At 31.8% G+C, this 17,784-nt stretch overlaps 1 protein-coding gene across 2 annotated transcripts in view; it reads left to right on the top strand.

Annotated features, from left to right (window-relative positions):
* The window catches only part of LOC117215700, an 86,385-nt gene that overhangs the window by 26,799 nt on the left and 41,802 nt on the right, over positions 1-17,784 (top strand). Inside the window, exon 1 of one of the 2 annotated variants that reach the window (XM_033462104.1) lies at positions 16,160-16,294. The exons of the other annotated variant lie outside the window; for it this stretch is intronic. The gene's annotated coding sequence lies outside the window, so the exon portion shown is untranslated. Of the gene's footprint in view, positions 1-16,159; positions 16,295-17,784 lie in introns of those variants that run through there. 2 annotated transcript variants of the gene reach the window in all.

Here is a 17,784-nt window from a genome sequence, read left to right as displayed (position 1 = left end):
ATGATTAATATTTACTTAGCAATTCTTTAAAATAAATGTTTATTTTGTTTAACATATTATATTTATTTAGGTATTAGATAGATTAGGAACATTCCCGCGTCCTCTTGTTCCAGCCAGTCCTAATAATTCCTGACCATTAAAAAAAAATTGGCGTTAGTGGTTTCTTTTTTTTTTTTTTTTTTTTTACGTGGAGGAAATCTTCATAGACACCTTATTACGACCCTTGTGCAAGCGGGCAGAAGGTAGTGCCGGATTCTTACCGGCTAAAACCTCCACGGGCGGGACAGTAGACTAAGTGCGGAGTTGATCGACGGGCCCCCTGTGTGCTCAACACCAAGCACACCTTTTTAATCGAGTACACTCCCAGGAAGTACACCCACAACACATGCAAGGGAGGGGCTTGGCCGCTTGCCTGTAGTATATTTTAAGAGAAATTTTGGTTTTTACGTTTTTTTTTATAAAAACCTTACATCACATGCCGAGGATTCGAACTCGCGACTCGCTGTCTTCAATTCTGGGCCTTGACGAGCGTAGCTGGCTGTCCTGCCGGATATATTAGGAAGTTAGGAAGAAGTAATCTCAGATTTGGTCGGGCTCCTATTTTTTTTTCAAAAATCAAAACGCTTCCAATATTAAGGAATATATAGATTACAAGGTGGTCGATTCTTCGTGAATGTTTGTAAAATTTCAATATAACGGGTTAGGCAGTAAATTGCAAGTATTATTTGTATTATTTATCCATTAAAGTGCCTTAATTTTTATAAAACTTACGTACATATTCTTTGAACTGGCATTTTTACAAGTAGCTTCTTCGATTCTTTTTTCGTTTAAGAATGTTAGTTCCCCCAGTTTCTTTTCTTGTTAGCGTTGCGTTGAAACGTAGGAATCGTAAAGTGTTCGACGATTTAAATAAAAATGCGAAGAGAATATTGCATGTAAAAAACACGGTGAATAGATTGCGCTGATAGAAAAATTCTCGCACGAGTCGTTGAGATAGGTGTGTAACCGGGAAATACGTTCGCGGATGTGGGCTTAAGAGAAAGTTTGACGTTCCGAGGAAATTAATGCGTACTTCCGGTCACGCCTGTATGAAGTATTTCACCGCGTTACGAATCGTTATTTATGAAACATAAAATTGTATTAAAACTTAATGACCATATTAAATCAAAGACTTTTGTTTTTAAGTGAATCTTGAATATTCACAAATATTATGAATGGAAATTTGTCATCTCTATTTATGATGTCTTTAATATTATAGAAATTAAATTCTGTTTGTAATATAATATTTTACGAACTCAAACTCAAAATTCTTTGGATGAAATGATGTAATGACGTTTAATGATGTATCATTGTCATGTAACATTGCATTTTACTAATAATTAATTTGCGATTTCTAAATTACTATTATTAAAAATCAAGTGATTTCTAAATTATTTAAATGACAAATAAATAAATATTTTTATTTTATTCATTTATATTATGAATAAAAGAATTAAAATATTCCAAATCATGATAATTTACCTTAATTATGAAATGCATTTCGCTTTTTTCTTTTGTGAATTGTTTGTTTATAACACTCAATATGCATTAGTGTGAAAATGTCATGAAATAGACTAACACACATCTAATAGAAAAATTGTCATTATTTATTTATGCATACATTACATCATTTATTCTCCACTGAAAGCTGACAAACTTGTTTAAATTTCCACAATATCGATAAATCTAATCAATGATAAAGTATTAGACAAAAGTGAATTAATTGCCAGCGTAAACAAATCAAAGATGACGTGTTTGAGATAAAAATTAAAACATATTGAAAACCAATTAAATTAAAGCATTGAAACAAAGGAACAACGCAATCGACGTTAATTCTGTATTAAAATAGCTTGTATAAAAATATACAATCTAAAATATTCGTATAAAGATGTAAAAAAGAAATTTAAAACTAAAATTTCGGAAGGCGACTAACCTGATTCAGCGTGTCCTTGACCGAGGAGACCGACGACAGTAGAAGAAATGCTAAAGATAGTGGGGGTATTACACCGTTAAGTCTGAACCTGTTACCTTCTAAGAACGCCCGCGGCCTTCTCAACCTGGCGCGCATTGCTCACATAGGTTCACCATTTCGTCCTTCTCGGTCCAGCTCGAATTTACTTCCTCCTCCAACGTTCCACTCTTTCGTGAATACCTTTCAGGTTAAAGAATTGCCGAAGAATTGCCGAAGTATCTTAAATATGTACGACTTTGAGTGCTAAACATTCGAAGTTTCGATATACGAGTATCTAGGAGAATAAAGTCGCATTCCTGAACGACATAAATTGAGTGTAAAGAATGTAATAGAAAATATCAAGATGTATAGCTTCTTTGAAGCTGAAACGCTCGTAGAGGATTGGGTATGTAAATAAATGAGCAAATTATTTGAATAGGTGATGATTTTCTTTAGGATGTATGCAAAGGATTTCCACAATTTCTTTTAATTAGAATAATTTCGTGGTAGTTTATGCGATTTATTTATAATGAAAACAACTGCAATGATTAATGGATAAAACGATTTTTTCGTGGAAAATGTGTCTCATCAATAATTATTATTTATAATTCTTGAATAGAATCACATATGGCAAATCATATTTGTAGATGTCTGATTGTAGCAACAATCTGTTTTATAATAAAAACGATTAGCATTAATTAAAAGACATTTAATTAAAAGCATTCTATTAAAAATTATGAAATGACGAGTTGCGTCAGAAACCAAATTTAACTGTAAGTCTTCTGTTTCTTAAGTTCTTTAACCTAAATTATTACAAATAACGAGGATCATGTGGCAAAAATGTAGAGATCTAATCGCGTGCTTTTCTGCTACAAATGTTCGGTAGATTAAAAAAAAAAAGAGACTGATGAGCCTGAGCTGATGGGAAAATATATGTTCAATGTTATACGACATTATAATTATAATAATTATACAATTATATTGTGTCACTTAATGTATTGAAATCTTTAGAAAATATCTACATTATAATATTTTGGAATATACACCTACTGCTAAGAAGCAAACTAAAGGATTACACAATTGAGTGACACAATCGTTGTTTGGCTTACGAGTAGTATATTAAATATTTAAAATAGATATTATATACACGAATTAGCACGTTTTTTTTTCTTCTGATAGTTCATTTTTATCAATAGCAATTAATTTGATCACTAATTTGAATAACGTATCTAATATATCTAATATATTTAATTTAAACGTATAGCTATATTAAAACATATAATTTATTCAATTTATGAAGAGATAATAACCTATTAAGGTGTACTGGTGGTACAAGCGGAAAGGGGGTGATTCTACGCGAAAAAAGAAGTCGAAGATATAGAATAAAAATTTTTCGTTGGAGTCTTTGTTTTCGAGAAAATCGACTTTGAATTTTAGCTCGGTACGCGTGCGGTAGATCGTTGTCTCGATGGAAAAATTAAAAAAAAAAATTTTTCTATTCCAATTATTCTATAAATTATTCTATATCTATTTTTTGATTATTTGTTATATTCTACATCTGTCTATCCTTTTATAATCTTTTTGATATTAAACTCTACATTGATTGAGCACAGACACGTTTATATCGCAATTTATATCGCAAATTAAAAAAGAAAGTGAAAGGGTCCAAAATGTAATATATATATAAAAAAAAGAAGAAATTAAAAAAAAAATTTTTTATTCTATATTTTCGACTTCTTTTTTCGCGTAGAACCACCCCCTTTCCGATTGTACCTCCAGTTACCAACCACCCTGTATTTATACAATAGCAAAGCATCAGTTTCAACTGTTTGAAATTTAAAAAAGCAGAATAGAATAATAGCATAAATAGGATTATAATATACAATAAATACAATATTGTAGAATATAATATATGTATAATAATAAATAAAATATATAACGGCAATATATCTAATTGAGAAGACCAAAGAAGCACTGTGAAAGATTCAGATCTGGGTCGTCATGGCACAAATTAGAAGTACATGATTCCGATACGCTTCAACTATCACAAGGACTGTCCTCCACCTTATTCAGCTTATTTTTGCAGTCGAAAAGGCACACAAGTACATTCCAATTACCAGGCTAATATTTAAAACGTAAATGGTAGTTAATAATCGTTAGATGTAACGAGCCAAACGAAAACAAAAATAAGTAGCATTTCATCGTACCTATTGGATTAATCGGCTATAAATTGTCATTAGACCCGCATAAATAAATTAGAAGTCTATAAAGTGGAAATAATCGATGAAGCATCGATACACATAGCTAAAGTGTGTCTCTTGGAAAGTAGTTCCATTGCGAATCCAGGTCCCCATTAATCCGTTTACCGTTGCTAAATTCTATCACGCAATTTATGCCTTGGAAAAACGTGCCAATCTTTTGAATTGTTCGTAATGCAAGCATTGTATTTCTTAGAAGCAGCAGTAGAATGTGTTGGCTAATGGTTTCAAGCATTGATTACGAGCGAGAAGAATCTTTATGTCAGTACCTTTGATAAGGAACAGGTTTTTGTTATTAACTGGAAAATCTATAGCTAAGTGCGTCAAAAGAGTTTACAAATAATAAGACAGTAACTGATTGCTATTTTCAGCCTTAATGTCTTTCAAACTATTTAGAAATTTCGCTTAAGACGATCGATGAATTTAGAGGTGGTTGCTCCCAACGATAATTTGAAAAAGAGAATAACAACTGAAAGAAATTATTAATTTATGTTCTAAATTTTCTTTTTCTGTTTGATATTAATATTTATAAAATAGTTCAACAAAAATGACTTCCTATTATATGAAAATAAAATTACTATACATAAAATTACTATGGCAGAATGTTGTGCCATAATTGGTTCGGATAAGATCCTACTATAGAATTAATTATAGCATTCACATTTAGAGATATGTAGCGATAATTTCAGAAAGAATACAGACTTTTAGAGCAATTTTTTTTAAACTTGTGAAATTTGACTTCATTTGCTTATATGTATTATACAGGGTGGTTGGTAACTGGTGGTACAAGCGGAAAGGGGGTGATTCTACGCGAAAAAAGAAGTGGAAAATATAGAATAAAAATTTTTTTTTTAATTTTTCCATCGAGACAACGATCTACAGTGAGATCCGTTATAACGAGACGCGATAAAATGCACGCGTACCGAGCGAAAATTCAAAGTCGATTTTCTCGAAAACGAAGCCTCAAACGAAAAATTTGTATTCTATATTTTCGACTCCTTTTTTCGCGTAGAATCACTCCCTTTCCGCTTGTACCACCAGTTACCAACCACCCTGTGTATTATATATTATATGTTTATAAGAGACACCACGTATCTCATGATGTAATTTATTGTTATAAATTCTTAGATGAGTAATAACATCTTTCGAGAAGTTTCACTATACTCCGCTATAGATTAAGATTACACATCAAGTTTGTTATAACATAATGAAGTGAAAAATTTGCAGTTAAATGTGAGTAATGATTGTAAGATTATTATAAACATCTTAATGTACATTTTTCATTGTTGACAATAAGTAATAGATTATTTCATTGGTTTCTGTAAAATATATTCGATTATGCGTAGATCATTTTCAAACGTAATTAATATTATAACAACTGATTGATTAGTATTATAATTAACTTCGCTGTAAGTTTGAGAATGTATACAAATTTCCTGAAGTAAACGTCGTTTGCTGTCAGATTTTTACTCTTATACATATATCGATATTAATGATTATAAGTATCTGTATTAGAATACACATTGATAACAGCGGAATGTTGGAAGTCGTTCGTGAAAGGACGCAGTCTACAACCGGAAATGTCGAAGAATATTGATTGCACAGGCCTCGATTCTGAAAGCTTCAAGGCTTTCACACGATCAGACTGGCCTCCATTTCCAATTACATATATACGTGTTTCACTATTGCTTGTTTTATACCTACATATACATATATGAACACTTTTAATTAATGTCAAGTAATTTAAATTTAAAATAAACTACAGATTTAAAGAATGTAAAAGAAAGAGGAGAAAATTCGATGTTAAAATTTAGTTCTGATAGTGTAATGTCGATAGTTTCGAATACATTTAGAATACTATTAACATAATGATACGAAATACGCTTAATTACAATTAGAGAAAACTGAGAACATTTATGTAAATTGATATTTTTGTGAACATAACTAAAAAACAATAATTTGTGGCATATTTTATATATTTTTATATATTACAGCCATCCTATTTATCTTTTTAATCTATAAGTTTCTTAAAAACACATAAAAATGTAATTGTAAGCACTAATTTCCATCATTGTATCAGTGTCATAATTAGATATTTAAGTACCGAGTTTTCTAAGTTCATCAAATGGTATTTCAACTGAGGGAAAACGTACCACTTTGGTAATTTCAATCAGCAGACCTGAACAGCCAATGAACCGATAGTTAAAGCTTAGTCGCTGTCTTAACTGGAGAAAGATACTAATTGGAGCATAAAGATTTTCGATTTTTCAACTTCATTTATTCCGAAAGTTAAGCTTCGGCTTTAAATTGATAATAAAGCATCGGCTATAGAAAATTGTCTAATTATTTATAATCAAGAAGATCAAAAACAAATAATATAAACATGTAATTTATAAAGTACTATGTTAGAAACAATTTAATAACTAGATTTATTCCTATAATATTTTAATATTTTACTATACCTAAATTCTTTTTAAAATGAACAAACGGAATTTTATCTTCGCTAACAGTTTCTTTACATAAAATATTAATATTAATATAATAATAATAATAGCATTAATATACATGTTACATAGGCATTAACAGGAGCATACTTTTCTAAATTACTTTATAATCCGATTTGTATCGATATTCATTACCTATAAGCTAAATGATATAACATATGAATTTCACAAACATCCTAAGCTAAATTTTTGGATTTTTATTATAGGGAAATGATTTTAAAATTATCTTTCTATTCAGTTTCGTTTTGTCAAACGCGTACCTTTGTTGCAAATTTTCAACATTTTTTAACGATTTATTATCGCGGTACTAATCATACTCTTGAGTTTTTATGAAATTATTTAGAAGCACATATTAATTATTTATACAATTTACATTTATGTTATTCCCCTCCCAAGTATGTACGAGTATGTCACTAAAATACTGGCCATTTTTAGCCACCAAGCAACATCAAAGGTAGAGAATCAATAAAAGTAGATTTATTATGTGGTTTCATATGTGTAACCAACGATGTACAGGGTGGTTAGTAACTAGTGGTACAAGCGGAAAGGGGGTGATTCTACGCGAAAAAAGGAGTCGAAAATATAGAATAAAAATTTTTCGTTTGAGGCTTTGTTTTCGTGAAAATCGACTTTGAATTTTCGCTCGGTACGCGTGCGGTATAACGATCTCACTGTAGATCGTTGTCTCGATGGAAAAATTTAAATCTTGTACCACCAGTTACCAACCACCCTGTAGAATTGATATTCTAATTAATTAGCTCTAAATATATTAAATGTCGAAAATAAATAATATCTTATTTGGAGCGACGTGCAAAAGTTAGCGGCCAACTGGATTTTTTAATTTACACTCCAAAAATGATATTTTTAAGAATTTTAACTAACGTTGTATAAGTATATAACAGTATCTATTTCAGTGTTTTCTTTTATCTGTCGTGCCCTCATACATGATAATATAAATTGTTGTAGATTTCGCTTTTGCAATATAAAATGAAAAATCTATTTCTCCGGAAACTTTTGTTGTAGCTGCTACGTCTCTGACAGAATTGAAGTTGATCTAATTAAAAAAAAATTTTATTTTATATTTTCGACTTCTTTTTTCGCGTAGAATTACCCCCTCTCCGCTTGTACCATCAATTACCAACCACCCTGTATATAAACCTCCTTTACATAGTAAACTAGTTAATTTTACAATGACATAACTTTTGAATGACTCGTAACAGTATCAAACAGCCACTATTATTACCATTCTTATTTCTTACAGACAAATCACGTACGCAATCCCCTTTTTTTGACGAAATGTATAGTACTTGTTGAGAAAATAGCTGGTTATGATTAGTTTGACACGGCCCCGTTTTCATCGCAAATAAACAAGGAAACAAATTCAGAATCTCAGCGGGAAATTGGTCAGTTAGCGTTTGAGCTGCAGTTTCTCGTAATTTTCTGCCAACCGCAAAGGCGGATTGCCACTTACGCGCTTATGCGTGAACTTGACTTTTCGAAGGTAAACTTCTGCACCGTTCACCACCAACTGGATGCGTAATCGCGCTTATACCGTAATTTTAACTGAATGCGAGAAAAGGAAAAGAATACCAGCCATTCCATCGATGCCATTCTAAACAGATTCGAGTCACATTATGTTTCTTACTGGTTAAAAGATAACTTCATAAGATGGGTATACGTTTATAATTTTTAACATTGCAAAATTGATTTTTCATTGTAAACAAATTTTGTTTAAATACGTTGAACCTTTTATAATAAAACTGAAAGAAGGCAACTAGATCCGATTGTACAGTTTCTGAGATACTGGTACGCTTAGCTTCGAGATATTTGACATATGTAAAACACGTTTGAAACTTCTAGGATAATCATTATATCTGTTGGAAAACTAGAAAAATTTAAGTAATCGACATAAGAAAATTAAAAACATTTTTTGCCGATATAAGTATTATAAAAAGAAAGAATCTGTTAAAATCTACAAGTATCTATATCTACGAAGGATAAACTAATTAGGTTCCGAAACAATTCCACATCGTGTGGAACCATACTATACGAAATGAAGAATTAATATAAAGATGATGGTCAGTGTCAACAGTTAACAAAAGTTCATATTCTACTCCTTCATAACCGAGAGAAATAATTAATAATTTTAAATAATTAATTTAAAGCGTTCGCAAATCTCGCCGGTTTTTTTAATCTAAAAAGCTTGGAGTTGCTACTTCTTTATAGCAGAAAAATTGTCAAATGCAAAGGGTTAGCATTCTACGAACTAAAAATGGATTAAAAATTTCAGTATTCAAAAATTTCGGACGCAAATATAAGACACATCGCATTTGCTCAGCTAAAAAACATCGAATGACAGTGTCTGCACTTAAAAGTTCTCATTATGTTCTTTTTTGTACGGATTTCTCCAATTTCTCCAATTCTTGAACCGTGGTAGAGCGAAATTTGTAGAAATACGTTGTTGTGGGTTTTCCCAATTTTGAAATCGTGTTAATGCGAATCCGTGTTGTAAGAACGCTGTGTTATGTGAAGGATATCTGTACTGGTATGTTACCAATGTCAAATTTTTTATCAAAAGTTATCAAAAGTTTGATCAAAAATAGAACGTTTACCCAAAAGTGTATATTTGCTTATAAAATTAATATACTTGTATAGTACCAACTACGGTACTAAGTACTAATACTATAGTACTAAGTTTTGGTTAGTAGAATATTAGCGGAGTATTAATAAAATTTAATATCTTACATTAAGCTTTAGTTATCATTGCCCTTCATATTATTTGCTCGTTTCATGTAATATTCTATTCCTAATTCGCGCTTAATTTCTATTTCTTAGATTTGTTAATATTTTAAATAAATCTTTTGCGAAATGCATGGTAATCGTTTCTGCAAAATGCATTGCAACGAAACTAATGCGCTGGTGACGCAGTTTCGTTTCTACTAGTTATCAAGTAAAATCACGTTTTTGCATCTCTAGTTGCAGTGTGTAACTTTTACGCCAACTTTCACTCGTTTTCTTTCAATTTTTCCATCCGTAAAGGTACTAATCATTGTCTTTAGATCTTCACGATGACAGTTAAATGCTGGTATCCTTCATTTGTGCTTTTGCAGACCGTTTTCCTCGAGGAAACGCGTAAAATCGCATTAACTGTATTTACGAGTGACACGAAACAGTCAGCGATATTTTCTATGAATGTAAAACGTTGATCTGTTATGTTAATCTTCGTCATTATCTACAAGATACTTTTTAAGAAACATGTAAAAATACCATTAGGAATAATATTGTATTTGCAAGTCTTTACGTATTTCATTAAATGAGATGTTTTCTCATTCATTCAAATAAGTTTATTATGAAGTTAATTATAATTATATTCATTATGCAGCTGGTTTTCATCCATTTCTTATAGAAATCTCGTTGATCAGAAAATGTAAAATTTTGTCAATTTGTTCTTCGGGTAGAAACCAGCAAATATGTAAATACGCACGTGCGTGTCAATATTTTAATGAGATCGTATAAAAATATGAAACGTAAAGGAAATGGTATATGCACTACATTCGAGATGAAAATACATAAATATGGTTTGTGTTTTATAGTGATTTATTGCATTAAATATATTAAGTAAAAAATTAGTTTGTTGAATAAATTTAATATGGTGACGTCATACTGCTTATGTAAATATTATATACATTCCTATATATATATATATATATGTCGGGTTGGTGTTAGACTTAGAGGCGTGTGACGTATCTTCATTAGGACAAGCCATCGTTGTTGTTCAATGAAGATTATATTTACAATTATATGTACAAATGTTGATTTAACAGAGTTTGACAATCAAACGTGGTGATTAGACACTCTAGATGTTAAAGACAGCGTTCTTAGGTTCAATAACGAATTCACGGTCAACGGAGAAACTCTTTGCACAATTGAATATATTTTAAAACGCAAAGTGACGTTAGCTGTGACGCTCGGTATCTTTCTGACTGACTGACAAGACGATGCGTGTAAACTCTCCAAGGTGATCGCAAGAATAAAAGACTGATACGATCGCATTTGTCAATTGCGTATTGACCGGGGATATCGACAAAATTCCAGGCGCCGTTACTAGGCAGACCCGCGTAGAGTCGACATTGCTCTTGCCCGGGGCTTGTTTGTTAATACAGCGCGTGCCCCTCGATATTGGTACTTCTCCTGTTGGGTAAAAACGTTCATCCCGTGACCGTGGCTGCGTTCGGCGACCAGTTGTGTCACCTCCAGCCCAAACCCATTGTCGCAAATCTCGGGCAAGCATAATCAGATCGTATCTCAACAACTACTTCTAAGTTCTATTATTTAAGTACAGCTATGTAGTATCGGGGAGAAGGGCCTAGGAAACGTCGAGCTAACTACAGACAATGTCGGGAGAGCCGAGGCGCTGTCGGCTCCATCAATGCATTACCGGGACCTTCAGGTAAATAGCTTTACCGAAAAGACCTACGTGACCCTGGCTACGAGCGTCTGTAGAACACGTGTGCGGTGGGCCCAGGAAAAGACAATAGAGTGCTAAAACGGGCAGAGAGTCAGTCGAGGAGCCGAGTGCGAGTTGAGCGGAAGCAGAGTTTGCGAGTGGCGTTGCCGAGAGAGTGTTGATTGCGTTTTGTAAAAGTCGAGTCGTTATCCAGTTATTTAGTTGCGCTGTTTTCTGTACGTTTGGTGTGAATAGTTCAGGTTGAACAACAATCGTCTTTTTCTGTCCGATTAACATCTGTATTATCCATTCCTTCTAAATACATTATATCACGATATTACAGCTATAATAAATAGTTTAGACCAAAGTAACGGGGATCTTCCCAAAATTCCAAAAGAAAGGCCCGATGTCCCTGCATCTCCGACAAAAGATACCGTGCGTCTCAGCTAACGTCACTTTGTGTTTCAAAATATATTCTATTGTACAAAGAGTTTTCTCGTTGACCGTGGATTCGTTATTGAACCTAAGAACATTGTCTTTAATATCGAGAGTGTCTAATCACCACGTTCGATTGTCAAACTCTGTTAAATCAACATTTGTACATATAATTGCAAATATAATCTCCATTGAACAACAACGATGGCTTGTCTTTATGAAGATACGTTACGCGCTCCTAAGTCTAAGCCAACCCGACCGAATATAGTACCTAACTGCATGTATATATACATGCATTTTCAAATTTTTGTTATTAATTAGTAACAGACATTAATTCATAATTATTATATTAACACTTGACACTTTTACTGTATATTATATTAGAAGTGAGACAATTATCATTTTCCTTCTATTTCATATTTTGTTATAACTCTTTCATACATTTTTTAATGTTTGACGTTTGTTTTGTATATTGTCTCTGAAAATATCATTTTCACATTATCCCTATTATTTTTAGAAGGTCATAGTAAGGATAGAATACATGTTGTATCGAATATATATTTTTCCATTTCCTTTTTGTGTATTTCCTCTTATATTGTATACTTTATCTCCTTCCGACTTAAAATTAGTGTAACAAGATATGAAAGGGTAAAAAATACTTTGATAATTAAAAGTTAATTAAATAACAACATATTTGATACTCGTATAAGACGAATATTAGATACGCCTTGTATCGCCAGACATTAAAAATTTGCTTTTTGTGTGAAGAATTACATTAATAAACCTACAAAAATTTGTGAAAAACTTTGTAAATTTTAATTTACTGATATTATGTGTTACGTAATAATACAGCTGAAGGAAAAGATAGGTGGACAATTAATGGAAGTCGGTATTAATAAAGTTTAATCGAATTGTGATATTACTATTACATACTTAATCTTTAATTATTACATCCTTGCAATACATCGATTATTTAGTGAATAATTAAAATTAATATTTATATTTTTGCGCTGTACTAGCTGTATTTAACGAAAATTAATTGGTACTTATTTCTACTACCTGCCTGTACCTAACTGTATATAAAGTGGAATATTTATTCAGATTTTCTTAAAGAAATGAAACACCACACAGTCATGATTATCTTCGCATTAATTATACTTTCATATTAGAAGATTTACGATTAACATTCTCTATGCTTAAACTTACTTCGTGCATAGAAGTAGAAAAGATGTTCGCATCATGCATACGCGTGACCACTAACTGTGACGTGATAATCAAAATTGAACAATTACAATCGATCAATCATGGTTCAACCGCTTGAACGCTTCTTCGCATGTAAATCGTTTATATCTGTATTATAATCGTTAATAGAATACAAATAGACTACTCGTAACATAAATATTTAAATAATGCACGTATAGATACGTGATTTGCGTAGAAAATGATGTAGTGATAATTATTGGTTTGCGGGCGAGCATATAAATTCAGAATTCAAAGCTTCATGTCAAATATATACATACACTTTATTTCAAGGTTTTAAAAATATAATTTTTTAATATAAGGTGTGTATGTATATTTCTTCTTTATTTTTATATTTAATTGGATATATGCATATATGTCTTAATAGTGTTTTATCTCATTTAAGTCTTTGCATTATAATTCATGAATTTTTAATATCGTTAATTGTATATAAAGTATGTTTATCTGTTTAGGCATTTAATTAGTTTTCAATTGTATTAATTTGTATTTAATGCCTAATAATCTATTACTTGTAAATAGTTAATCATTCGTGAAATGTTTGCCAATGCATATGCTTTTTAATTAAGTCATCATACATGTCATACAGTTTCCGAGTTTCAGAATTCCATTTTCTTAAACTTTATTCATTAGAATGATATTTTAGTAAATAGAATTAACTGCACTTCTGTCGACTAAATCCAGTTATTTGAACGTGAATTCCAATTATGGTCGAGAAATCATAGGTAGAGAGAACCAGTGAACTATTCCACACGTACATTAATTCCAGTTATATTAACTATTTGTCTGCAAATCGGTCGTTGTAATTTTGATGTGTTTCCTTTTTCAGAATAATATGATATAAATTCAAAGAATAATTAGTTATAATCAAATCGAATCATGTAGTGCTAAAATACAATACATATTTAAGTTTTGTTGATGACCTTAGTTAAAACGGGAATTGATTAATAAAAGTGAAAATGAGAAATAAAACTTGATGGAAATAAAGAACTTTTTAGAGGGAAGGAAAAAATTAATCTAATCGATTTAGCTCAAATCAGGATGATTGGTCAAATTTGAAAATAATATCGGCTGTAATTCGCATGGCACCGATGGTCGATCATGACGAAATTTGGTAAATATGTATCATGGAATGAGATATAAAATCCGAAATACAGAATCTTAGCTTTAGGAAATCGTGCATTTGAAGATTACTGCTCCTTATACACGCATACCTATACATATAATAATTCTTTACTGATATTAGCTACAATATTCGACAATTAATAGCAAACCAATTATTAATAGTAAACCAAATTATAGTAAAACAATGTAAGTATAAATAATGTATACAGCTGAGGGATAAATATATGTACGTTCGTGTACAGGGTGGTTGGTAACTGGTGGTACAAGCGGAAAGGGGGTGATCCTACGCGAAAAAAGAAGTCGAAAATATAGAATAACAATTTTTCGTTTGAAGCTTTGTTTTCGAGAAAATCGACTTTGAATCTTCGCTCGGTACGCGTTTGAAACGCTTTATCACTTTAACTTTATCTATCGCTTTAACTGTAGATCGTTGTCTCGATGGAAGAATTAAAAAAAAAAAATTTTTATTCTATATTTTCGACTTCTTTTTTCGCGTAGAATCACCAGTTACCAACCACCCTGTATATTAGAATTAGAAATGACGAATGAGCGAAAAGAAGACATTCAGCTCCTTTTAAACAGATCATAAAGAATGTTAGTATTGGTTTGGGATAGATCAACGCTGTCGCCAACACGATCCAGAATTCTGGAAACAATGAAAATCTATTGTAGATACGATATAGAGGCTTGTATCTCCGCAATGCATGATTTTCCCAATCTAAGATTTTATATTTGAGGCTCGTTATTCGTCCAATGACATCCACGAAATTTAGTATCGATCGACCACTGGTGTTATTTGAGATTTTTTCTAAAATATTTAAATTAAAAAATAACCTGTTATTAACATTTGACAAAAAATTATACAAATTCACATAAATGCATTGTCTAGAAACTTATTTTCTAAATATAAATTTCTATGAAAAATTATGAATATTAACCAGTAACATAAAAACCAAAATTCCGCGGCCAGTAATATAATATGAAGAAACAAAAATATTCAAATCGTATAGTCTTTGCATATCAATAATTTACACCATATATCACGTACGGTACAATACACATACACACGTATTACTTACTATATTACATAAATGAATCACGCGAAAGAAAGAAACAGGAAGTTTCAAAAACTCCACTGTACTCACGTGTTCCACGTTCAAAGAAGTAAATACAACATCAATTTTCAACAATAAACGTACTGTTATATCCCAAAGATTTGAAAAGGCTCGCAGTTCAATAACAGGAATCGTTTTCCTTTGTTCTACGCTCGATCAGGATGTATCAACAAGTGCTGAAGCTGTTGATCGTTTTCTTCGATCTAACGTATTTGAATAACATGGCCGTGGAGACGAAACCTTTCGTAATAATCCGTAGAAGAAATAACTGTAAATTATGACGTATCCACGTGTGTGTCGAGAGTATGTGTGTGGGAACGCGTGCGATGTGTACGCTAACTCAAAGGAATCGGTATGTAGGTTTAGGTCGAGAACGCATCAATTACACGTTCTGTGTGTAGTCTATCTGTTCACAGCTGCGCCCGGATAGAATGTAGATTGACTTCGTAATCAGATACTTTTTTAAATTGGCTGCTTGAATGCTTCAATAGTTTCCTTGAATAGAATTCCTTGGCTTCGTGATCGACTTCCCACCTTCAATATTCACTCTTTATGTGATTATGTGCTCTATCGAAAGCTTCCATCGAATTCCGATAATAAAAATTGAAACAATCCATTTTTTCGGTAAATAGGATATCCGTCAAATGGCTGCTAATTTATCGAGTGTGGTTATAAACAGTTTTTAACCCCTTCCCGTACTTTACCGAGTCAGACTCGCGATGAAGATTTTGGCCCAAACATAAATATCGCTAGTCTGACTCGTAACCAGATACTTGGGCCAAACGTAAACATAGCAAGCCGAGCTCGCGGACTGTTTTTTTGCCCGTTACGATCGTGGCCGAATGTTAGTTCCTGTCAGTACCTCACGACAGTTAGTCACGATTCTTATCGTTGCTGTTACGAAGCAGTTCAATTATTAAAATTTAAGAAGCCCCTTCAAAATGGAAGATACAAAAGTGTTAAATGAAGACAGTGATAACGAATCCTGTGATAGTGACGTGATTATGCCAGTCGCAAAGCGTGTAAGGCGTATGATTATACATGAGAGTAGCGAAGAGAAAAGTACGACACGACAATCATGGATTTGGCAAAAAGTGAAAGACACACCAATAGTTTGGAAGTATTCTGAACATCATGGAACAAAAGCGTCTGTCTTAAATAATGTAAGTGACGATCCAAGAATACTAGACCTATTCTTTATTACATTTGATAGCAAGTTTTGTAAAGTATTGCGACTGTTTACGAGCATCAGTCTGGTCTGTTTAGCGCGCGTCGATGTCTACCGCTTGGGCCCGAGTTTTGTCGAACTAAGTGGCACGGGGAGGGGTTAAGCCAACTACATTTGAGAACAGATTATTTAACTCGTTATCAGTGGCGTGATAAAGAGTGAAATATATCGTGTGAATTAACAGCCCGGTGGCCGTAGTTTTTTACGGGAATATGACATCTTGAAAAGAAAGTTCGTTTGACTAACGTTAATAATTTCGGTTGTAGTTATCCTAATTAAATAGTCATATTTCTGGAAATTAATTTGTTTTAGTTCTTATACAATACCTCCTTACTGATTAGAGTAATTCTAACGAAAAGTTATTTGGGTCAGTTTCTTATTTTTGATATGTTTTCTTGTCGGGCATAAAGTACGTAATATTTTCTCACTCTTTTGTTATTATACCAGAAGCTAGCGATATTTTGTACCATATAATAGATTCGTGCAAACTTTAAAATTGAATTTTAGAAAGTGTTGAAATTAGACGATTCAAATAACGCCAGCTTACTATACTCTGAGTGTTGTCCGTAGTATCGATTCATTGGAAATAAATGGAATTCTTTAATGATTCCTTTTGCCGGATTTACAGCGATGAACGAAAATATTGGCACAAATTGCTCTATAAAACTGTATACAAATTTATTTATTTACAAAATGTATTTTTTGAACTTCCGAGTTTGGAGTTTAAATACATATATTAGAATTTATCATCGTTAAGTAGTTTTGCAATAAAAAATAGTACGTAATAATTTGTTTTTAAGAAAACAAAATTTTTATCATTGTAAAAACTGATTTTAGAACTATTTTCCAAAAATAATGATTCTGGTAGTATAAGATAGAAACGATCATCGAAACAAAAGTTTCAGCTTCTTGTAACAATTAATCAGAATGAAGCTTTTACGTAATTGTTTTGCGAAACGAAATCGATGTCAGGGTTGTTTTCAATCATTGTTTTTTATGTTCTATAAAGAGACTTACATAAGAAATCGTGTCGTTTTACAAATTCTCAGAATGTTATAGAATAAGCTGGTCCGTGTCAATATTTCTGATCATGACTATATCTGCAATGACACTGGGATAAATTTCTCTTGAACGTTATTAAATAGATTTTATACATACTGTTTCATATAATAATAATAATCAAAATAAATATCAATTACTTCCTAGCCTTATGATTTGTTTTATGACTACACTTGCCAAATCACTCCTACATGGAATGCTGTGACATTAATATGAAACCTAAAACATAACTTGAGTTAGTTAACATACTATAACTTGAATTTAATGACTTTTAATTTTTAAATTGAAATAAAATTCGTTTTATTATTTGTGTGTTTTTCAATTATAATCTATTATGAATGTGACTGGGTAATTTTTATGAAATAA

Source organism: Bombus bifarius, unplaced genomic scaffold (assembly GCF_011952205.1).
Source record: "Bombus bifarius isolate JDL3187 unplaced genomic scaffold, Bbif_JDL3187 scf7180000009772, whole genome shotgun sequence".
Classification (NCBI taxonomy): Eukaryota; Metazoa; Arthropoda; class Insecta; order Hymenoptera; family Apidae; genus Bombus; species Bombus bifarius.
Note: the sequence above shows the minus strand (reverse complement) of the source record. Positions and strands in the feature narration are given on the sequence as shown.